Source organism: Chiroxiphia lanceolata, chromosome 2 (genome assembly GCF_009829145.1).
Source record: "Chiroxiphia lanceolata isolate bChiLan1 chromosome 2, bChiLan1.pri, whole genome shotgun sequence".
NCBI classification, from domain to species: Eukaryota; Metazoa; Chordata; class Aves; order Passeriformes; family Pipridae; genus Chiroxiphia; species Chiroxiphia lanceolata.
The window spans coordinates 66,198,746-66,219,886 of NC_045638.1; positions in this window are offsets into that span (position 1 = coordinate 66,198,746).

Here is a 21,141-nt window from a genome sequence, read left to right on the forward strand (position 1 = left end):
ACCAGCTCTTGTTCTTGTGTGTGACTTTAACCTGCCAGATGTCTGCTGGGAACTTGACATGCAGCAAAGAGGTAGTCTAGGAGATTCTCAAAGCGTGTGGAGGATAATTTACTGCTGCAGCTGATAAATGAACCTACTGGGGCTGCTACTATATAAATTGTCATCATTACCTTAACCTTTATTTAGCACAAAATAACATGGTTATGGAGCAGATCATCCTAAGTGCAATCACACAGCACCTACAGGATGGACAAGGGATCAGACCCAGCCAACATGGGTTTAGGAAGGGCAGGTCCTGCCTGACCAATCTGATCTCCTTTTATAACCAGGTGACCCGCCTGGTGGATGAGGGGAAGGCTGTGGAGGTAGTCTGACTGGACTTCAGCAAGGCCTTTGACACCCTCTCCCACAGCATACTCCTGAAAAAGCTGGCAGCCCATGGCTTGGACAGGGGCACCCTGTGCTGGGTTAGGAACTGGCTGGAGGGCCGGGCCCAGAGAGTGCTGGTGAACGGTGCGGCATCCAGTTGGCAGCTGGTGTCCCCCAGGGATCAGTGTTGGGGGACTGATATCCCCCAGGGATCAGTCCCTCTTAATATCTTTATTGGTGATTTGGATGAGGGAATTGGGTCCACCATTAGCAAATTTGCAGATGACACTAAGTTGGGGGGGAGGATAGAAAGTTGCTGGAGGATAGAAAGACCTGCTGGATATGTGGGCTGAATCCAATGGGATGATGTTTAACACAACCAAGTGCTGAGTCCTGCACTTTGGCCACAACAACTCCATGCAGCGCTACAGGCTGGGCACAGATTGGCTGAAGAGTGATCAAGCAGAGAGGGACCTGGGGATTCTAATCAACAGGAGGGTGAACATGAGCCAGCGGTGTGCCCAGGGGGCCAAGAAGGTCAATGGCATCCTGGCCTGGATTGGGAATAGTGTGTCAGCATGAGTTAGGCCACACATTGAGTAGTGTGTCCAGTTCTGGGTCCCTCAGTTCGGGAAGGACATTGAGGTGCTGGAGAGTGTCCAAAGAAGGGCAATGAGGCTGCTGAAGGGACTGGAGCACAGGCCCTATGAGGAGAGGCTGAGGGAGCTGGGGTTGTTTAGCCTGAAGAAGAGGAGGCTCAGGGGAGACCTCATCACTCTCTACAACTCCCTGAAAGGAGGTTGTAGCCAGGTGGACATCGGTCTCTTCTCCCAGGCAACCAACAGTAGGACAAGAGGGCACAGTTTTAATCTGTGCCAGGGGAGGTTTTGGTTAGACATTAGAAAGAAATTCTTTACAGAGAGAGTGATAAGACATTGGAATGGGCTGACCAGGGAGGTGGTGGAGTCACCATCCTAAATACCATCTTAAATATCTGGAGGTATTTAAGGAGAGAGTGGATGTGACACTTGGTGTCATGGTCTAGTTGACAGGGTGTAGGGTTATAGGTTGAACTCGATGATCTCAGAGGCCTTTTCCAACCTAGTTCATTCTGTGATTCTATGAATTTCTGCTTAGGAATATTTTCTCATTTTTTCATGTTATCAGTTACTCTTTGAATTTAGTAGAAATATGTTGATTTCTCAATGAAAAGGTAGACTAAGTTTTTAGATCTTTTTTTATCTTTTGTTTGCATTAAATTCAACTGTTAATTTTTTATCAATATTTTCACACTTATGGTTGCTCAACTCATCTTAATGCCACAGTAACACCCTGTTGAGTAATTTTCAGAAAAAATAATAATAAAAAACAAAATCCAAAAATTTTCTTACTGAAGAAAACAAGGTTCAGCTCACTTATGATGATATAATTCAAAAGGATAGCAGAGTCCCCATCATGGTATTCCTTTATAGTTTTTCTTTTGTGATTCCTCAGGTGCTTTTCCGTTATCTTTCAGAAGGTTTTTTGGATGTGAAATTTATAGCAAAGCAACACTGTACAAAAATGGTGAGTGATCTATAGATAACTAATGAAATATATTACAGATAAAAATATGCTGCATTTACATATCAGTTCTCATTATATATATCAGTTAAAGAAGGATGGGCCTGAGCCATTTGATACCTGTTATTAAGTTCTCCAAAGCACTCAACAAAGTCCATTTAATGTGTTTGTTGAACCTTTATCGTGTACAAAGTATATGTACTACTGACACTTTTTGATACCTTTTATTAATGTTGTGCAATGATCGGTACTAGAGTAGAATCTGCAGCACGAAGCGTGGTAATTTATTTAAAACAGCATTTTAGAAATTTTAACAGAACTTCAAATACTTTTGATGATCGTTAAAATATAGGTGAAAATCATCCCAGTCATAAGTAATTAACAAGTATACTACTATATAAATTGTCATCATTGCCTTGACCTTTATTTAGCACAAAGTAGCACTAATTCAAAGCTTGAAATTGTTTTATATGCACTGTTTTTTTCACTTCTTTTTCCTTTAGCTACGACTCGTATGTGTAACTTCAGCTATTCACTATTTACATTTTAAATAAATTCAGAAACGTAGACCATTTAAAAGGTATTCCTTACCTTTCTTTCTTTTTAAATTACGAAGTAGCAATATACGTGGTTCAAGTATATTATAGCAATACTGGACATTATTTTCTCTTGTATAGATGACAACTGTTGGGTTTTTTTATGGTTTTTTTAATGTTAGTAATTTCCCTATTGATGATTAAAAGACACTTTCAAAGATCTGTTGCTTATTAGCATTTCCATAGATTCAATGAATTCATTTCCATAATTGTAAAATTAGTTCCTATATCTAAGAAAAAAGTAATATATTTCTCTTGTGTCTGGATCTCTAATTCAGTGGCCTCCGATGAATCTTTGCAACACTTACATTGAATGTCTTCAGACAGGCACTTTCCGTGGCCTAATCCATATTGCCAGCTGCATGGTTTCTTCCTCTCTCAAGAAATATTATTTCTTGGCCAATCTCCTGGGAATATATACTGCTTCCACTCTCAGAGATTTTCAAGACCAAAACAGATGAAGCCCTAGTAACCTGGTCTAACTTCATAGCTGATCCTGCTTCAAGCAAAGGTTGGACTAGAGACTTCCATAGATCACTTCCAACCCAAAGTACTCAATGTTCCAATGAATAAGTGAGTGGTCTTGGAAATTGTTATCTAGTTCTTTTATCACTAACTTGTCTTTAGAGAGCATTAATGAGATTATAGCATTCTTTACCGAAGTCTTGATTCATGAAATATTTCTTATATTTTTTGCAATTTATGTTAAATCACCACTGGAGGCAAACTTGTCTCCTATGTATTATTTTCCTTATCACATCAGGTCCTATGTATTGTGCATCACCCACTTTCTTAAATGGTATTATTCAGTTTTTTAAAATGGGTTTATACTTTTTTTTATATTTATTACTCAGAACTACAATACTTTCAGTGACTAAACATGATCAAGCAAGTTTCATGGGTCTTTTCATTTTGTCCTCCCTGTGTCAATATTTACTATAATTCTTTTATAATTTTATAGATTGAAATTTAACATCCACAAGAATTCTTCTGATTATGGCAATAGTAGATTATTAGTACCATTGAATTCATGTTCATTCAGCTCAACATTTCTTACATATATATCTGTTAAATATTAAGTAAAGACCTTCTCCAAATTTGCTCTTGAATATGTTATAGAAGCTAGGGATCAGTTTCACTTTTGCGAATTTGTTACTTCCCTTAATTCTTTTCACTTAGCTCAGGACAATAATTGACATTGTGAAACTGCAGCTATAAAGACAACCAAGATCATCAAATTGCACATTAACACACTCAGATGAAGGATCTTGTCACTGTCTTCGAAGCCACCAGCTCCTAATCAGTTGTAAACTGTGATGGTTGTATAGGAAGCTGGCGGGGACCACAGAGCCTGAGTACAAATAGAAGCCAGGAAATGGGCTGTGATGATGAAAGTTGCCTTCTTCTTCCCATATTGCTATAGGAAGGAGCAACATGACTCCACAGTTTCCTTTACACTAGTATATCACAAAGTGATGTGATAATATTTGATAAAGCTGAATAATACATATTCAGGATGAACGCATAGTTCTAACCAGGAAAAGAAGAAATTATGTTTTGTACTCAGTTAATTTGTGGTCAGTTAGTACTGACAGTAGAACCAATGATATTAGATTGCTTTTTTGTAAATTTTTTTTGGCCACTTAGGTAGACAACTCAGTTTAAATTACTGCATGAATTTTACTTAGTCTTTTTCCTTTTCTCATTCCTTTCTTTTTCCAACTTGTTCTTTCTAATTAAACTTCATATACTTGCTATAAAAGCCAGAAAGAATAAACTGCAAGCATATTCATAGGTTTCCCATAGGAAAAAAGAAAAAGAAGGAAAAAAGTAGCTTTATCTGTCACATCAGAAGCTTTAAAAAGCCTAGACATTTTATAATTCCCATGCACTCTTAATCTACTTTATGCATATTACACACTTAGACTTTTCTAAATTTATTGTAATTAGACCTATGTATTACAAAGGGACTGCTCATATTGCTCCTACCTAATCTCTAATTTATATGCAGAAGAGCAAAGCTAAAGAGTTTAAGATTTTCACATTTAATGCTCTTTTTACCTAATCAAGTTATACAGCTTAGTAGCTTCCTTCCCTGTGGTTCACAGTGCCTCTCTTTTTTTTTTTTTTTTTTAATAAATCAACATAGTCCTAGGAAGGCATTAATGCTACTTCTGTAACCTTTCTCTATTCACTGAGTGTTCTCTGGGGATACAATAAGTCATCACTCAGAAATAAATGTTGCATGAGTAACCCCTTATAAATAATCAGTTTATAGTTGAAGAACTAGTGAATCCAGATTATGTTTAAATGAAATTGTACTCACTTTGCGTTGTCCTCCATTCTTCTCTCAAAACAGTACTAAAATTTTGACTACAAAGGCTGTGGGAGATGTGTCTAAGTAAAACTGGATTAACTTTGTGAACTCCTTCACAGGATCAAGGCTTTCACTAGAATTGGTTCTGATGGTCCAAGAGGCTAATTTAAACTTTGATTTTCTCAACACAGCATATCCCACTGAATCATTTTGACAAAGTATTCCCCATCAGCAACTCACGTGATCATTTAGTAAAAAGTATAATTTCCTGCTGACTGGTTATAATAATTACTGACATGAATTCTCAAAATAAAACTGTTGCTTATCTGCTTTCTTTACCTTAAAATATTACACTCCGAAACATATAGTACAGTGTCTGTAAAGATAGCTTTAAGTCTGAAAACAAATAAATAAGCCCAAGTTATCATTAGTTAATTAATTTTGGGTTATTAAAAAAAAATTGCTTTTATTTCTTATTTGGCTTCAGATGTTTGGTGCTTCCTCATCAGATTGAACTATTTTTCCTTTTTTTTTCTTCTGAAAACACTAACAAAAATCATACCATGTTTAGACATGTTTTTCTTGTCAATTGAGTGGCAAATATTCTATATACAAGATAACTGAATTCCTGTGGGTTTTTTTTCAGAAAGAAAGAATTTTGTGAAGACCATTATCAAGTTGTCATCTGTCATCTTTCCTATATGTATAATTTGACATCCTCTCTTCAGTGTTAGACTTAGCCTTCGTTTTTTGTTTGTTCATTGCTTATATTTATGGTCTTGAGAAAGATACATAGGATATTTATGGAACATTAACTTTATGGAAAATGGTTCAAGGCAGTAGAATTTGGAGGATTAAGTAAGAACAGAGGAAAGAATGAAAGCTTACCTGTCAGAAAGCATATGAAGAAACAGGAAACAAAATCATGAGTTTAGTTGATAGTGTCTTATGAAACACATTCTGAATTATCATTCAAACTACATAACAGCTGAATAAAGGAAGGAGCAAGAGAGATAAAGCATTCTGAACTGACTACAATGAAGTCAGGAGTGTTGTTGAGTCTGGGAAGAACAGAGGGGTAAGGGGAATGTGTTTTTAGATTTGTTCTTACGATTCAGTGATGTATTGCAGTGTATTAGGGTCTCTGACTTCAATAGCAAACCTTTCCTTAAAACCTTAGCCACAGCCTGGTGCCTGGGGTTACCTGTGTGCATATCAGTTCTCACAGACAAACACAGACCAGATGAGTTACACTTCTTGAGTGACAATTTTGATAACTTATCTGAAACCACCACTGCTGAGATCTCTATGCTTTACTATCATTCCACTGAAAAACACAGGTTTACCCAAAATATTAATGTTCTCCAAAAGTGTGCATTGTATAAATTTTAAGAATTTGAATTCAGAGTGGGTGATGCAGATACGGTAGACTAAAGGAGGTTCATTAACAGTTTAGAAGGTCAACATTTAATATAAAATTGAGATGTGGTTTTACCTAACTGTTTAAACAAAACAGTATCTCTGTGACTGGGAGTATTTTAGGAACATAGAACAAATGATCTAATTACTTTTTTATGTGAAGTAGTTTATAATAAAATCCACACCTACATGCAAAAGCTTCTGTGAAGCATCTTTATAAACACTTTTCAAAGATTACTGTTTAAACAAATCTCATGGGATGTTTTTGATATCGAAGATACCATCAGTGATGTAACTCACAATGCACATATGCCTAATTTGGGCAGATTCTCTTAATGCACCCAGTATACCAGTCGTATTTTTATATCCCTCAGGTAAGTATGTATTCAAAATACATTAGAACACATCAAAACTAGACATCTCTATGCTATGCCTCTACAGCTAAAATGCAGAAAACAGTGGGCTTTTTTAAAGTCATAACATCTACATCCTTCTCTGCTATACCTAGGTTCTTGGTCCACAGACATGAATTTAGGAAATAAAACTGATAAAATAAAAAGATAATTCATACTTACAGTTAAACCCCACATCTTTTCCCTTGTCGTTGTGAGAACCCTCTTCACACCCTCTTCATTCTACCCCAAAAACATATCACATTTTTGGTATTGATCTGGTTACAGTGTAAAGAAATGTATCTGTGATGTAAAATCTGCGAGCTGGAATTCAGATTGTTTTAAAAATTGTGCAAGATGACTGACAATAATCTTTGAACGTGAAAAGTAAAATATGTATCTCAAATCAGACTTACAAAAGGACACTTTTTTAAAAAAAAATTGTATTCCAAAATTGCTTCCTATAATTTAACAAATATTTTACAAGAGCTATGTTTTTATTTTCATTTATTTATTTTTTTGGCATTGTTTTAAGGCATTATTTCACAGTAATAATTTCTATTTTCCCTAAAATAAATATTTGATATCAATATTGATATTAATGTGAATAGCTAGAAGTTAGAGACATAAAACATATATTGCTTTGGTTGGAGTGGAATGTGTACAGCAAGCATAAATCTTACTATGATTAGTTTATATGATAGAAAGTGTAACTCCAAGCTGAAATAGAGGCTTTAGAATTGGGATTTTAGTAGCCAACTTTATTATATCTATTCTCTAAAAGAAGTCAAAGGCCAGTCCCTAATGGCTCAATTCATTTACGTCTAACCCCTTCCTCTTCTAGGGTTATTTGAAACGCCATAGGGTATCTGAAACAACTATGAGACTAAATCAAAGCCCAGGCTACATTTTTATCATGAAACAAAGGCTATACAATTAGGATTTAATAAGCCTGATATATAGTTCATTGACCTTGTCTGGACACCAGGTGCCCACCAAGCCGCTCTATCACTTCTCTTCTCAGCCACACAGAGGAGAGAGAATAAGATGGAAAATTACTCATAGGTTGAGATAAAGCAGTTTACTAAAGCAGAAGTGAAAATCTGCGCATGCACAAGTGAAGAGGAAAATAACACTTTCTGGGAAGCAGGGCTTCAGCACACGTAATGGTTGCTAAGAAAGCAAATGTTGTAAATAATGAACACTCCCCTTCCTTCGCCTTCCCTTAGCTTTTATATCTGAGCTGATGCCATATGGTATGGAATAACCCTTTGGCTAGTTGGGATCAGCTGTCCTGGTTATGTTCCTTCCCAGGGTGTTGTCCTTGACTGGGAAGGATGGTTGAGAGACAATGCTGATGCTGTGCCAGCGCTGCTCAGCAGTAGCTAAAACACTGGTTTGTACTTTCTAACTACCAATGCAAAGCACAGCACTGAGGGCTGCCATGGGGAAATGAACTTGATCTCAGCCAGACCCAACACAGCTGCATAAAATTAAGTCTTCAATGTCTGTGTAGGATACCCTACATTTCCTCTATTACTCCTCCATATGGTCTTCCATAGGTCCTGAGCATAATTTCTAGCTTCATATGGATTTCTCAGATACCCTATAGCATTCGAGATGCACTGGTGGTGGTGTTTAACCCCATTTGGCAACTAAGCCCCACACAGGCACTAACTGCCTCCTTCTCAGTGGAATGTGGGAGAGAATCAAAAAGGTAAAAGTGAATGGAGTCACATCAGCCTGTTGACCTGTCACTAGTGGGGTTCCACAGGGCTCCATCTTGTGCCCTGTGCTCTTCAACACCTACATAAATTACTTGGATACAGGACTAGAGGGGATACTAAACAAGTTTGCAGGTGACACAAAACTGGGAGGGACTGTCAACTCCCTCAGTGGCAGGGAGGCCCTGCAGAGATACCTCAAGAAGTTAGAGGACTAGGCAATTACCAACCATATGAAGTTCAACAAGGGAAAGTGTTGGATTCTGCACCAGTGATGGGGTAACCCTGGGTGTATGTATAGACTGGGGAATGAGATACTGGAAAGGAGGGCCATGGAAAGGAAGTGGCCAAAGGAGGGCAATGAAGATGGTAAAGGATCTTGAGGGGAAGCCATATGAGGAGTGGTTGAGGTCACTTGGTCTGGTCAGCCTGAAGAAGAGGAGACTGAGGGGAGACTTCATTGCAGTTACAACTTCCTCGTGAGGGAAAGAGGAGGGGCAGGCACTGATCTCTTTTCTGTGGTGGCCAGTGACAGGACCCAAGGGAATGGCCTGAAGTTGTGTCAGGACAGGTTTAGGCTGGATATTAGAAAACAGTTCTTCACCCAGAGGGTGGTTGGGTGCTGAAAAAGGATCCCGGGGGAAGTGGTCACAGCATCAATCCTGACAGAATTCAAGAAGCCCTTGGACAATAGTCTCGGGCGCATGTTGTGCCTCTTGGGGATGGTCTTGTGCAGAGTCAGGAGCTGGACTTGATGATCTTTGTGGGCCCCTTACAACTTGGCATATTCTGTGACTCTGTGATTACTTCCAAGGACAGACATAAAACAACCTCCCTGGGTAGCTTTTTTCAGTCCTTGTTGATCTTCATGGTAATTTGTATTTCCTTATATTTAATTAGAATTTATTATTATTTTATGCATCTTGACCTATTGTCATCCTGTCATCACTGCACATATAGCACTTCGTATTTAAAATTTATATCATTTTTATTGTAAAGTAGCGGTGAGTACACAGCAACATGGAATCAATGTCATATGGTTATCGCTGACAATTCTGGTTCTAGATGTCACAGATCTCTGCTTTGGCTACATTTGCTGTGACCAAAGTGTACCTCACTGAAAAGCCATTCTATAATTGTCTCAACTATTAGGTCTCTGATGGTCTCTGATAGTGTGCACTTGTGTGCTACATCTGGTTATGTCACTGTTAACATGTCATGTAATATTTAGGAAAATCAGCTTTGCACAGTTATTGTCACTGACATTTTAGGTCTTTCTACCTCTCCACTGGTTCTTGTCACATTATCATCAAACCATCAACTGCATGAATGCAGTCCATTTCTGCTCTTCTTCACTGACTCACCACAACCTGTATCCCTTTTTCCTTTAACGTCTGAACTGCACATAGGGTATGTTGCTCTTTTTATTGTGCTTTGCCTGGTCAGAGAATAAAAGGACCCTAGGCTTTAACAGGATTACTTTGTAGTATTTTTATGTCAGTACTGCCTCATGCCTCCCTTGCTGGCTGGACATCATCTCCATATGTTCAACTGTTGTTTGTAGATTTCATTACTGTTTTTATACCAGTATGAAACACTTTTTATTTATTTTTTTTTCTTCAGGTTAGGATATTCTTTAGGATAATTTTATGCAATGTATTAAATAGAGAGAGCACAGATTTTGGGACTGGTCACCCAAACATTAAATTCATGCCAGTGAACAATTCCTCTATTAAACTGTTTCTTTCTCTTCTGCTTTGTACACAACTATTGCATTTTACTGTTGTGCGCATCATTGCCACTATACAAAAGTACTTCTTTTGTCATTTTGTAGCTTCCTAATTTGTTCACCAGAAGCAGCAGAATTAGTTACTTTGAATAATATTGGGGCCGTCTTACCCAGTGCTTGTTACTGTTGATCAACAATTGATACAACACATATAGATAGAATTGGTAAATTTGAAATTAAGCATCAAAGGAAGACATACTTCTGAACTATTCAAGCCTTACATATAACTTCTGTCTCTTATTTGAAATAAAATTTTGGTAGGCTTCTTCTTTATGTATTGACAGTGAAAATATTTGCAATTTTTTAGTCATATAATAAATTCTGAGTTTGCCAGAAATTATCAGGTAATCAGCTGTTTCAGAAATGTCCCATGTTCCTGAACCCTTAATTTCATAATCTTGGAGTTATATTAGACAAAAAAAAAAATTCCCATAATTTTTCAAAGCTATAGTATAGTAAATAGCCTCATTGAGAAAGTTATAGAAGGAATGCAAAGTATCTAAGGAGATCAATATGTAGAAACTATGAGGATTTACAGGCACACAGGAGGACTTCATGAACATGAATTCTTTCACATACTAAAAAAATATTACTTTAATATTTACTGTTAAGAAAAGGAACACTGAATGGAGAGATGAAACAGAAAAATAAGATGTGTCAAGCTATATTTTTTTTGTCAAAAGGCATGTTAGACAATGACACCTGGGTGTAAGTACTGTCAGTTCACATCAGCCTGATGCTGGATGGCTTGAAAAAGTGTTGAAGTGCTGAAGGCAGAGCTGTATCTGCAGACTCTATTCATGCATCTGTCAGAAGTAAGAAAAAAGTACTTCTTCAAACAAAACAAACAAAACAACTCTTGGTAAAAGGGAATCAAGCAAATGATTGATCTCACAAGAAAGATCTGCAAAATTTCCTTTTTTTTTTTTTTTTTAACTGTACAATCCAGCTGTTATGACACCACAGTGGTTTTGAAGCTCTTTCAGCCATTCTTCCACTGACCATTTAACTCCTGATCTCAGCTGATACGCATTCTCTTTATTGTGTTTGTGAGCACATGTAGCATGTTTCTGTGGCTGGGTTTTGGTAACGGGGGGGCTACAGAGGTGGCTTCTGTTAGAAGCTGCTAGAAGCTTGCTCTGTCCCATGGAGCCAATGCCAGCTGGCTCCAGGATGGACTTCCTGCCACTGTCCAAGGCCGACCCAATTAGAAGTGATAGTAACACCTCTGTGATAACATATTTAAGAACAGAAGGGTTTTGCGCAGAAGAAATTCCAGCCAGGAAAGAATAGAGTGAGAAAATGGGAATAACAATGTAGACACCAAGGTCAGTGCAGAAGGAGGGGCAGGAGGTGCTCCAGGTGCCAGAGCTGTGGCCCCTGAGGCCTGTGGTGCAGACCATGGTAAACCAGACTGTCCCCCTGCAGCCCATGGAGGACCATCGGGGTGCAGAGACCCACCCGCAGCCCATGGAGGAGCCCATGCTGGAGCAGGTGGATGCATGAAAGAAGTTGTGACATCATGGGAGGCTCAGGATGGAGGGGGGTCCTGCTGGAGACCTGCGGCCTGTGGAGAGGGAAGCCCACACTGGAGCAGCTTTTTCCTGGCCAGGACTTCTGGCCCCTGTGGAGGCCCCAGGTCAGTACTGCTCATTCCTGAAGGACTGCACCCCATGGAGGAGCGACCCACGGGACAGCAGTTTGGGAAGAACTACTGCCTGAGAGACAGACTCACTCTGGAGAGATCCATCAAGGACTGTCTCCAATGAGAGGGACTCCACGGGATCAGGGGAAGGACTCCTCTCTGAGCAACACCAGAAACAACAACTGACAGCAATCTCCATTCTCCGCCCCCCTGTACCGCTGCAGGGGGAGGAGGAAAAACATGGAAGGAAGGGTAGGGGAAGGTGTTTTTAAGATTGTTTTATTTCTCACTCTCTGGTTTTTATCCTGTTAGTAATAAATATAAGTACTATCCCCACTTTGAGTCTTGTTTTGCCCTTGGCAATCAGTCACTGACCTCTCCCAGCTCTTATGTCTACTCATGAATTCTTAGCTGGTTTTTTTCTCTCTCCTTTGTCCAGTTGCAGAGGGGAGAGTAAGAGAGTGGCTTTAGTGGGTATCTGGTATGTGGCCAGGGTCAACTCACTACAGCAGAGAACATATATGGAGTAAAAACCTCAACATTCTAAACTGACAGTGTAATCAGTGGATGCCTGGTCAATATAGTTAGAAAGGTCTGGAGGGCTATTCAGCTCACTGCTAATTCATTTATTGACAGCTATATTTAATAGTGATGGGTCTCTTTGAATTGAACATATTCTATGATCCTATGATACTCTAAATTTTATTATTTGGAGCTGTGTTTCAACCATGTTATCATCACATCATAGTTTCTCTTCCCTATCATTGACCAGTTAAGCCAAAGGCAGTAATGGTATTATTTGAAGTGCAATGAAGTCATTACACCTATCCCATCATATTGTTGCATTGCTTCTCAGGGTTGCTGATGTCTGCCTATTGAAATTTATTTTTATTAATTTTTTTTTACACGCTTGGAATCCCAAATGTCCAAGAAGTATCTTAAAATTCCTCTCAATTTTGAGTTCAGTTTAGGAGGTTTCCTGGCTGAGAGAAGAAAAAATTTGCACAAAATCACACCCTGTTCATTCAACTAAGAATTTCTTTCTGCATTTATAGGATAACTAGTGACAAATCTACTGTGCAGGTATAATCTAAAAAGAAGAGAGATGTGACTATATAAAAAAAAATTCAGTATCATATTTTGGTAACCTAACAGTGCCCAATGAATTTTTGGGCCTTATGTTCCTTGTACTTGCCTACCTCTAATCCACTGACATTTACATTTTATCAATTATATAACTCTGACTTTTTATCACTGTAAATTGTGACTGTAATTTGCTGCCTTTCTGAACTGTTTTTTTTCCTAAGATGTCCTTCTGTAATTCAGAAAGACTTTTTCTTACTCCAAAGTTATTTTATTCTCTTACCTCTCCTTTTTAGTCCTCATATATTTACTCTGTAATAATTTCAGATTCTTTCAAATTATATCTTCACAGATAACTTCCTCTGAAACTCAAATAGTTTATTATTATATTTATATATCATATTTATAGAAATTGTGGAGTCTCTACCCTGGCTGATATTCAAAATCTGGTTGGACATGTTTGGGATAACATACTTTAGCTGACTCTGAGCAGGGGTTTTTGACTAAATAATCCCAAGAAGTACCTTTCAACAGCAGTCATCCTGTGGTTTTGTGAAATACAATCTCAAGTTTACTGAAATGGAAATAAATGTGTTAAATAAATAAGATTATTTAATTCTGTGTAAAAAAACCCCATCACCAAATCTTTCTTTTACTTTCTAAAGTTTGTCAGATTTTTATCATCTCCTTTATTTCTAATGTGTTCCACACCAGTTTTCACAAAGTCTCTTTACCCTGTGTCCTGGGTACACAGATAAGAGGTGGAGTTTTAACACTGTTTATTCCACATCATCCACCTCACAGCAGGGATGTGGTTTTCAGCAGGTAAAACTGAGTGCCAGAACCCCAAAGTTTGCCATTTTGGTTTACCAGACTCAGTGGAGGGATAATTCCGGGTCAAATCCAACAGATTCAGTGCCTCTGCCACTTGCCATTCCTCCCTCCTACTTTCCACTGAAACCACAGCCGCAGCGGAGCCCAGCCAGCAAGTGGTAACTGTTGTTGAAGCTGTGGAAAGCAGTAACTGCTGACAAAGCCACGGCAGGATGCAACTGCTGATACTGCTGCTGCTAATGCTACTACTTCTGCTACCACCGCAGCCACTGAAGCATTACTGCAAGCTGCGGCACCCATCAGGACCACTGCCAGGACAACCACTGCCCTGGAGGGGAGGGAGCCCCCTGAACCGGGACCATCACTGCAACTGCCAGAGCTAGTATTTTCAGCAGCATAAATCCATGTTTGGACCAACGAGCTTGCCAAGTACTTCATAGGGAGCCACATGTTCAGCGTGGTTGAGAGGCCAGGCACCATATTGCCTTTGTATGGAAAAACCCCCATGCTGGGTGCTCTCCTTTTGAAGGATTTTTGTTTGTCTGTTTTTGTTTGTTTGGTGGTGAATACCCTTTCTGTAGGTAAACCATTCTCTCTTTTGTACAATCCTTTATTATTATTGTTGTGTTTATTATGATTTCTTCAGTATTGTGACTCCAATTTATAATCTCTCAGTATTTTTTTTCCTCTACTATTGAAAGGGGGCAGATTAAGGGGGGGGGGTAATTCACCCCCTGGGTTTTTAAACTAACACACCGTGCCACCACAAGAAAAATCTAACCTTCCCCCTCTGACCACGTTCTTAATAATAAGGACATAAATACTCCTGTTTCATCAAGGATATTTGCACTCTGTGCAAAATTTCTTCATTTCTATAATTTGTGCATAATGCAATCTTATTTTCTCTCCTTTCCCTTTGGTTTGCGTTTCCAACCTCATAACTTCATATTAACCAGTAAATACTAAAGCTCAGAGAAGAGATACGTGATATAATAACTTTATTTTCAAAGTTATACTAAAATTAGTTACCAAATTGTTAAGGACTTTACAGTATCAGAATTTTTAACTATATACTACTTCATAGAATTTGATTTCTTTAAAATATAAAATAGTATGGAAACCACTTATTTATATTCTGCCTGTATAAATCCATGCATGCTGCTGCTATCAAAAATGTTGAGCCTTGGGAAAGCTATTTGTTCTAAACTTCTATGGCTTTAAGTTTTGGTGTGTCATACTTTTATTCTAAATTATTTCTGATACTATGCCTTTGGTCAGTGAACTAGTACAAAAGTTCAAACCAGTTCACTAAGACTAGGAACCACTTAGAAAGCAGGCATAAATGCAATCACAAAGGTTAATACAGGATCAAAACTTTTTTATTGTAGCTTCTCACGGTAACAGATTCCTGCAGATTTTCTTATTATCTGCTTAGACTAAACTATGGTAAGCATCCCTCTTCTCCCTTAGTGAGAGTTAATAACCTACTGTGTATGTGGATAGGTACATAGAACCTGCTTTCCATGAGGTTTGTTAGCAAGGAGTCACAGGAAGATATTTAGTTTCTCTAAGAAAAGGAATGAATAAAATAAAGAGGAAAATAGCAGATAATTCCAGTAACACCACATACAGACAACTTCAGGCTGTTATCATTGAATTAGATTTTTGCACGCAGAGCCATCCTGTAGCAATACGACTATATACCATGTTAACATCATTCTTTGGTCATAACTAATGAACAGTACCCAAGAAAACTATTACAATGAGAGAAAAGAGAATCATCCTCCCTCAGATGGGGTGGAGAAAGGTTAATCACCAAGTCCACCTTCTGCTCTCTAGTGACAAAGGCTCAGAGGCACCTCTTAGAAAGCCTACTGTAGACAGAGTCAAAACCTAATAGGTTGTACCGAGGTATAAAAGCAGACATTCAGGGAAATTGTTTTTTTTTTTTCTTGTAAATATCAACATTAGCATGCTACTGTTAAAATACTGGAAATGTAGAAAGAAATATTTTTAGCACTCACATCTCTCATTCCCATTTAGTCAGAGATAGAAAGTAACTTTATGACAGAACAGAATAAAGTCCACTAAATTTTCCATTGAAATTCTTTATTGATATTTACATATAAATTACTGAATTATCTGCAGAATCTAACAGAAGCATACCAGACTTGGATGTAATTAATGCAATCCAAAATCAGGAGCATTCTAGAGTTTCTTTACAGAACTTGAAGTACATCTACATTGACATATAAAAGCAAATAAATAAAAACTTATTAGAAATGAAATAATAAGGGAAATTCTAGGATTCTGTCTTCATCATGGCTAGGCTTCGTAAACGAAGATTAAGGAAGGCTCTACTGAAAGCACTGAATGAACTGATATCCTTTAGCCTTCAAGAGGAAACAGATTATGTGATGACAGCTTTTATCTATAAACATAGATGCCAAAGCATGTTAGTTCATTCATTAAACTTAGTTTCTGATTTAGCTTCTCCTTACAGAAATCTACTCTGTAGTGAGTAACTACTCAGTAAATTTTATCAACAAATGAGAAGTGGGGACAATCAGACTTCAAAATGACACTTGTTTTGAACAACACCAATTATAAGAATCCTATTCTGGTAATAAAGTTACTTCATTACTCTACATTCATTACACAATCTCAGAAAATAAATTACAGTGGATGGGAGTTACTTTAATTCCTAAATAGGAATACCTCTGTAAAAGTTCAGCACATTTGATCTAAACATATATAATATTCTTTGTAATTTCTCCTAAATTTATTATTTTCTACAAGTCTGTGGCATCTAAATTTGTAAAGAAATACCAGACACTTCCATGCATTCCATCCAGTAGATCTACTTAATTTTTTGAACATTTTTATTAAATTTGTGGTGGAGACACTACATGCATAACAGTCTACCAGTCAGAAGATTGTTCAGCTTACTTTACCCTACAGTGGTGACATCCACACGTCAGCACAGTGTGACATAGTCTGACACTCATGCCATAAATTTCACTTACCCTGGTATGAGCCATTCGTGGACATAAATCCCAGAGATGATGCATACAATCATGGATATATATACATATATATTTAACTAACTAACTAATTCACTCACTAACTAAAACTCCCCAACCTTAAAACATCATTTCAGCCTACCACTTCAGAGTTTTTATAATGAGGACCAAGATTGCTGGTCATACCTAATTTCTTGAAATGTAAGTACATTTACATTTTTGCTCCTTTTTTTTTTCTATTAGAAAATGCTGGATAAAAAGCCAAAATTAAATCTGTTCTCCTACTATGGAGAAGATTGACTATTTTCTCTTTTAATCAACTACCTTAACCACTCATTAGTCAGTCTTGTTTTCTATCTGAACCCATAAGAAAATGTTGGCTAACCCCAAATTATAATCAAAACTTAAAGACAAGTAGCTACCAGTTGCCTCATGACACCTCTGCCTGTGTACAGACAAATAAAGCTAAGAACCAAGGATAATTTTAGGCTGACTTGAGTGCCATCTCTTATCACAGGTGGTGTTTATAATCCAAAAAACTGGATTGCTGCTTAGAGTGTGAACTACTCTCTTAGTTTGAATATCAGAGGATATTTTTAACATTCCAGGTTAAAGAGATTTTTAAGTTTTATTGCTTCAGTTCATCATCATCTCAACTTCGGAAATAAAATGTTAGTAAATTATCCAGATTAAATAGGTAATTTTATTCAATTTTAAGTGGGACTCTTGGTAAAATTACAGTGGTAAGAAACGATATAGAGGAGGGAGGAAAGATATAAACCCCTAAAACCAGACTGTCAGCAAATGCTGTAATATTATACATACAATATACCAAGTAAGGTAAGATCTAGGCAAAATGGATCTAATCTGTAAACATTATTGTCTTCAGTGACTATGCTATTGTTTAGATGTCCAGGTCTCTTGGAAGAAATTGAGTTTAAACACAACAAATACACACATATTTTAGTCTATTTCTGTATTGTTCTTTATAAACCAGAAAATGTTTCAGTGTAAAATGACTATTGATATTACATCTAAACAATTGGATTCATATATTGTACTCTCATGTTGAGTTAGTACTTAACGTCTTTTCAAAATAACTCACAACTATTGGTTCTTTAAATGGAACACACACTGTAATTAAAGACAGTAATAAACTTTTTTTGATTGAACTTATAAAGTTATACTATATGCACATGCAGAGAGGGAGGTTATTAAGAAGATAAAATCTTTGAAATAAGATATTGGAATAGCTTAGTAATGACACTGCTATGACAGACTCAGGGAAATACTCTGATTTTAGGATTTAGAAGAAATTCTGCAGGAAAATAATGTTTTTGTACACACACACACAAAGTGGTAAAACATTTTGTAATTCAGTTCTGACTTCCCTAACTTCAATCATCAGCAAAAACATTGAGTAAACAGCTATATCAAATGCCTATGGCAAACAATATAATCTCTAGGCACTGTTCCTGAAACTGTGTGATAATGGCTCTGGGTTAAGCTCTCTGTTCTGACAGGAATAATTTTGCACAGTCTAAAAGATGTTTTAGAGAAAGAACCTGTTGATCAAAAGGATAACTGTCATAATTAAAGTCGTCTATCTCGGAAAAAAGTTACCAAGAAGTTTTCTTTTAGACCATTAGTATTCCAGATATTCACTTCCTACCTACCAGGGCAGATGGCATAGAATAGGCCAGACAGAATCTACTGCCATCTGAGGTGTCCATCCTGATCTGCTGAAATCAGAGATCATTGAAAGGTTTAGGTTGGAAACAACTTCTGAGATCATTGAGTCCAGCAGATGATACATTATCTATGGGATCTTCAGACATTTCTGAAAGACATTTTACCTTCCAACACATACATTCTGTGCAGAATAGATTAAATATCCTCTTAATAGTATACTCTGTGCCATAAGTGGCTGAAAAAGTTACAACATAAATAGTCTTTTCTATATTCTGAAGACATACTACTATATATGGCAAATTTTTCAATGAGTTCCAGGGGATCAGAGCCAATAACACAAAAATAAGATTGAATAAGTATGATTTTGTGGCTATATAAGTTTTTTTATATAGTCCTGCTCTTTGAAGAGTGAAAAAATATGTTAAATACTTAATATTTGACACTGTCTTTAGTGTTCAAAAATTTTATTCTGTGTAATATTTTGTGATAAATTTTTCATAAAAGTAAAACCAAAACCCAGGAATGTGAACATTTGTCTTGTGAATATTCTGAGAACTAGACCAATGAAATTTTTCTTACTACAGTTCTACAAGAGAGAAAAGAGGAGAGGAGAAGAAAAGGGAAAGGAAAAATAAAAAAAGAAAAAAAGGGAAGGGAAAGAAGGAAAGGGAAGTGAAAGGAGAAGGAAAGAAGAGAGAAAGGGAGAGGGAAAGGGAGAGGGAGAGCAGCTCATTCCTGGATCCTTGGTAAACTTGCATGTTCATAGTGCTCAGTGTTGTCCCTTTCTCAAAAAAAATTGTCCACATTCACACAACATAGCATGTATACATTCCCTTGGTGTGACCCCTAGATCCTAAGCCATAATGCTTGTGTGTGTGTCTGTCTGTCTGTCAGGTTTCTTTGGGTTTGGTTTGGTTTTACATGACATTGTCCAAAACAACATGGATTCTGTATAGCTCAATGGTTTTATGGCGGGGGACAGCCCGCCTCACCGCAGGCTGCAGGGGAATCTCTGCTCCTGCGTCTGGAGCACCTCCTCCTTGCCATCTTCACTGCTCTGGCTGTTTGCAGGGTTGTTTCTCTCGCATGTTCTCACCTCTCTCTCCAGCTGCAATTGGTCTTGCACAGTAACTTTTCCTTCCTCTTAAATCTGCTGTCGCTGCCACAGTTGCTGATGGGCTTGGCCTTGACCAGTGGCAGGACCATCTTGGAGCCAGCTGGCATTGGCTCTGTTGGCATGGTGAAAGTTTCTAGCAGCCTCTCACAAAAGTCACTCCTATAGCAATCCCCTCCATCCCTCTCCTCGACACACGAATACAATACATACATACAATGAAATGTACTTTTATGAAGAGTTCTTTGAGCTATAGTATCATGGTTTATATTGCAAAGAGAAGATCAGGAAAATTGTTCCATGTATCAGTCAGCAGATCTTGCAGTAGAGCACAGGGCCTTTTTTCCCTTATCCATACTTACAAATATGTTCCTTTGGCATGAACATGTCTAGCAGTGTAGATGCAGTTAAAAAAAAAAAGGAGATTTGAGAGACACTAGGAGTCTGTCAGTTCTGTAGAGAGAAAAGTTTGGCTATATGGTTTTCTTTAGATATTTAAAAAATTACTGGCAGCAGTGAAGGTAACTAAATAAGGAAGTTCTGAGAAACCACAAATGCAACTGTAAGTTGATACAGTGAATCTGGTTCTTAGCAAAAGATGTTAGAAAATGATTTCTTAGCCTTGAATTTAAGAAGCACAAAGGTCAAAGTATCTACAAGTTTGAATTTAAAAGAAACACCTCTAAGAAAAAAGAAAAAAAAATGGAGGAAAAAAGTCTCAGTACTATTTCTATAGCTCCTGTATTAAACAGGAACACAAATTCTATATGCCAGGGATTTAAAATAAATCTTAAAAAATAATGATGCCAACTCTTTGTTAAAGTACTCCCTTTAAATCAAGGTTGGTTTAAGGTTGTTAGCTATTTCAAACAGCATGGTTTCTACTTATCTTTGACTCAGAATGTTTTCTTTTGAATTACAAGAACGAGAAATTAACTTCTCTTCCAGAAAAAAAAAATTCCTGGAATAATACTGTTGAAGAAAAACACTTTTGCTTTGATTTTCTGACATGGAGATTGAAACATAATCTGAAAAAATGTCAAGTTCCAAGGTCATTGAGTTTTGTATCTATGAGAGTCATACAAACATTTTTTTAATTTAACAGCTCTGTTGGAAGACATTCAGAGATACTTTTCTCTAAAGATTTGTATCTATTTGAAATGGGTGGATTTCAAATAGTTTTGAAATAGAAGATTTTTATAGATTTGAAGGGTCAATAAAAGGGACTCAAACTTACCTCTTGATATTTCACAATATAATTGTAATTAAGTTTTATATATATGTATATACACACACTGTATATATTCTTTTAATAAGTACTAAAAGCTGGAATGGGCAAGGAAAGCTCTATTTTGATGTATGACAAACTAGTTTCACAGAACTTCTTTGCCACTTGTTTTATTCAGAAATCACACTTGAGTGCAAGATTACTTGATCACACTCAATTTGAGCTCTATACAAAGCAGATATCAGACTTTATGAGTAAAATACTTGTGCTTTTAAGAAAGAGTCTTCAGTTTAGGACTGGAGTATAGGATTGTCCTTTCTGCAAGTGAGTAATGGTATACCTATTTCTTAATA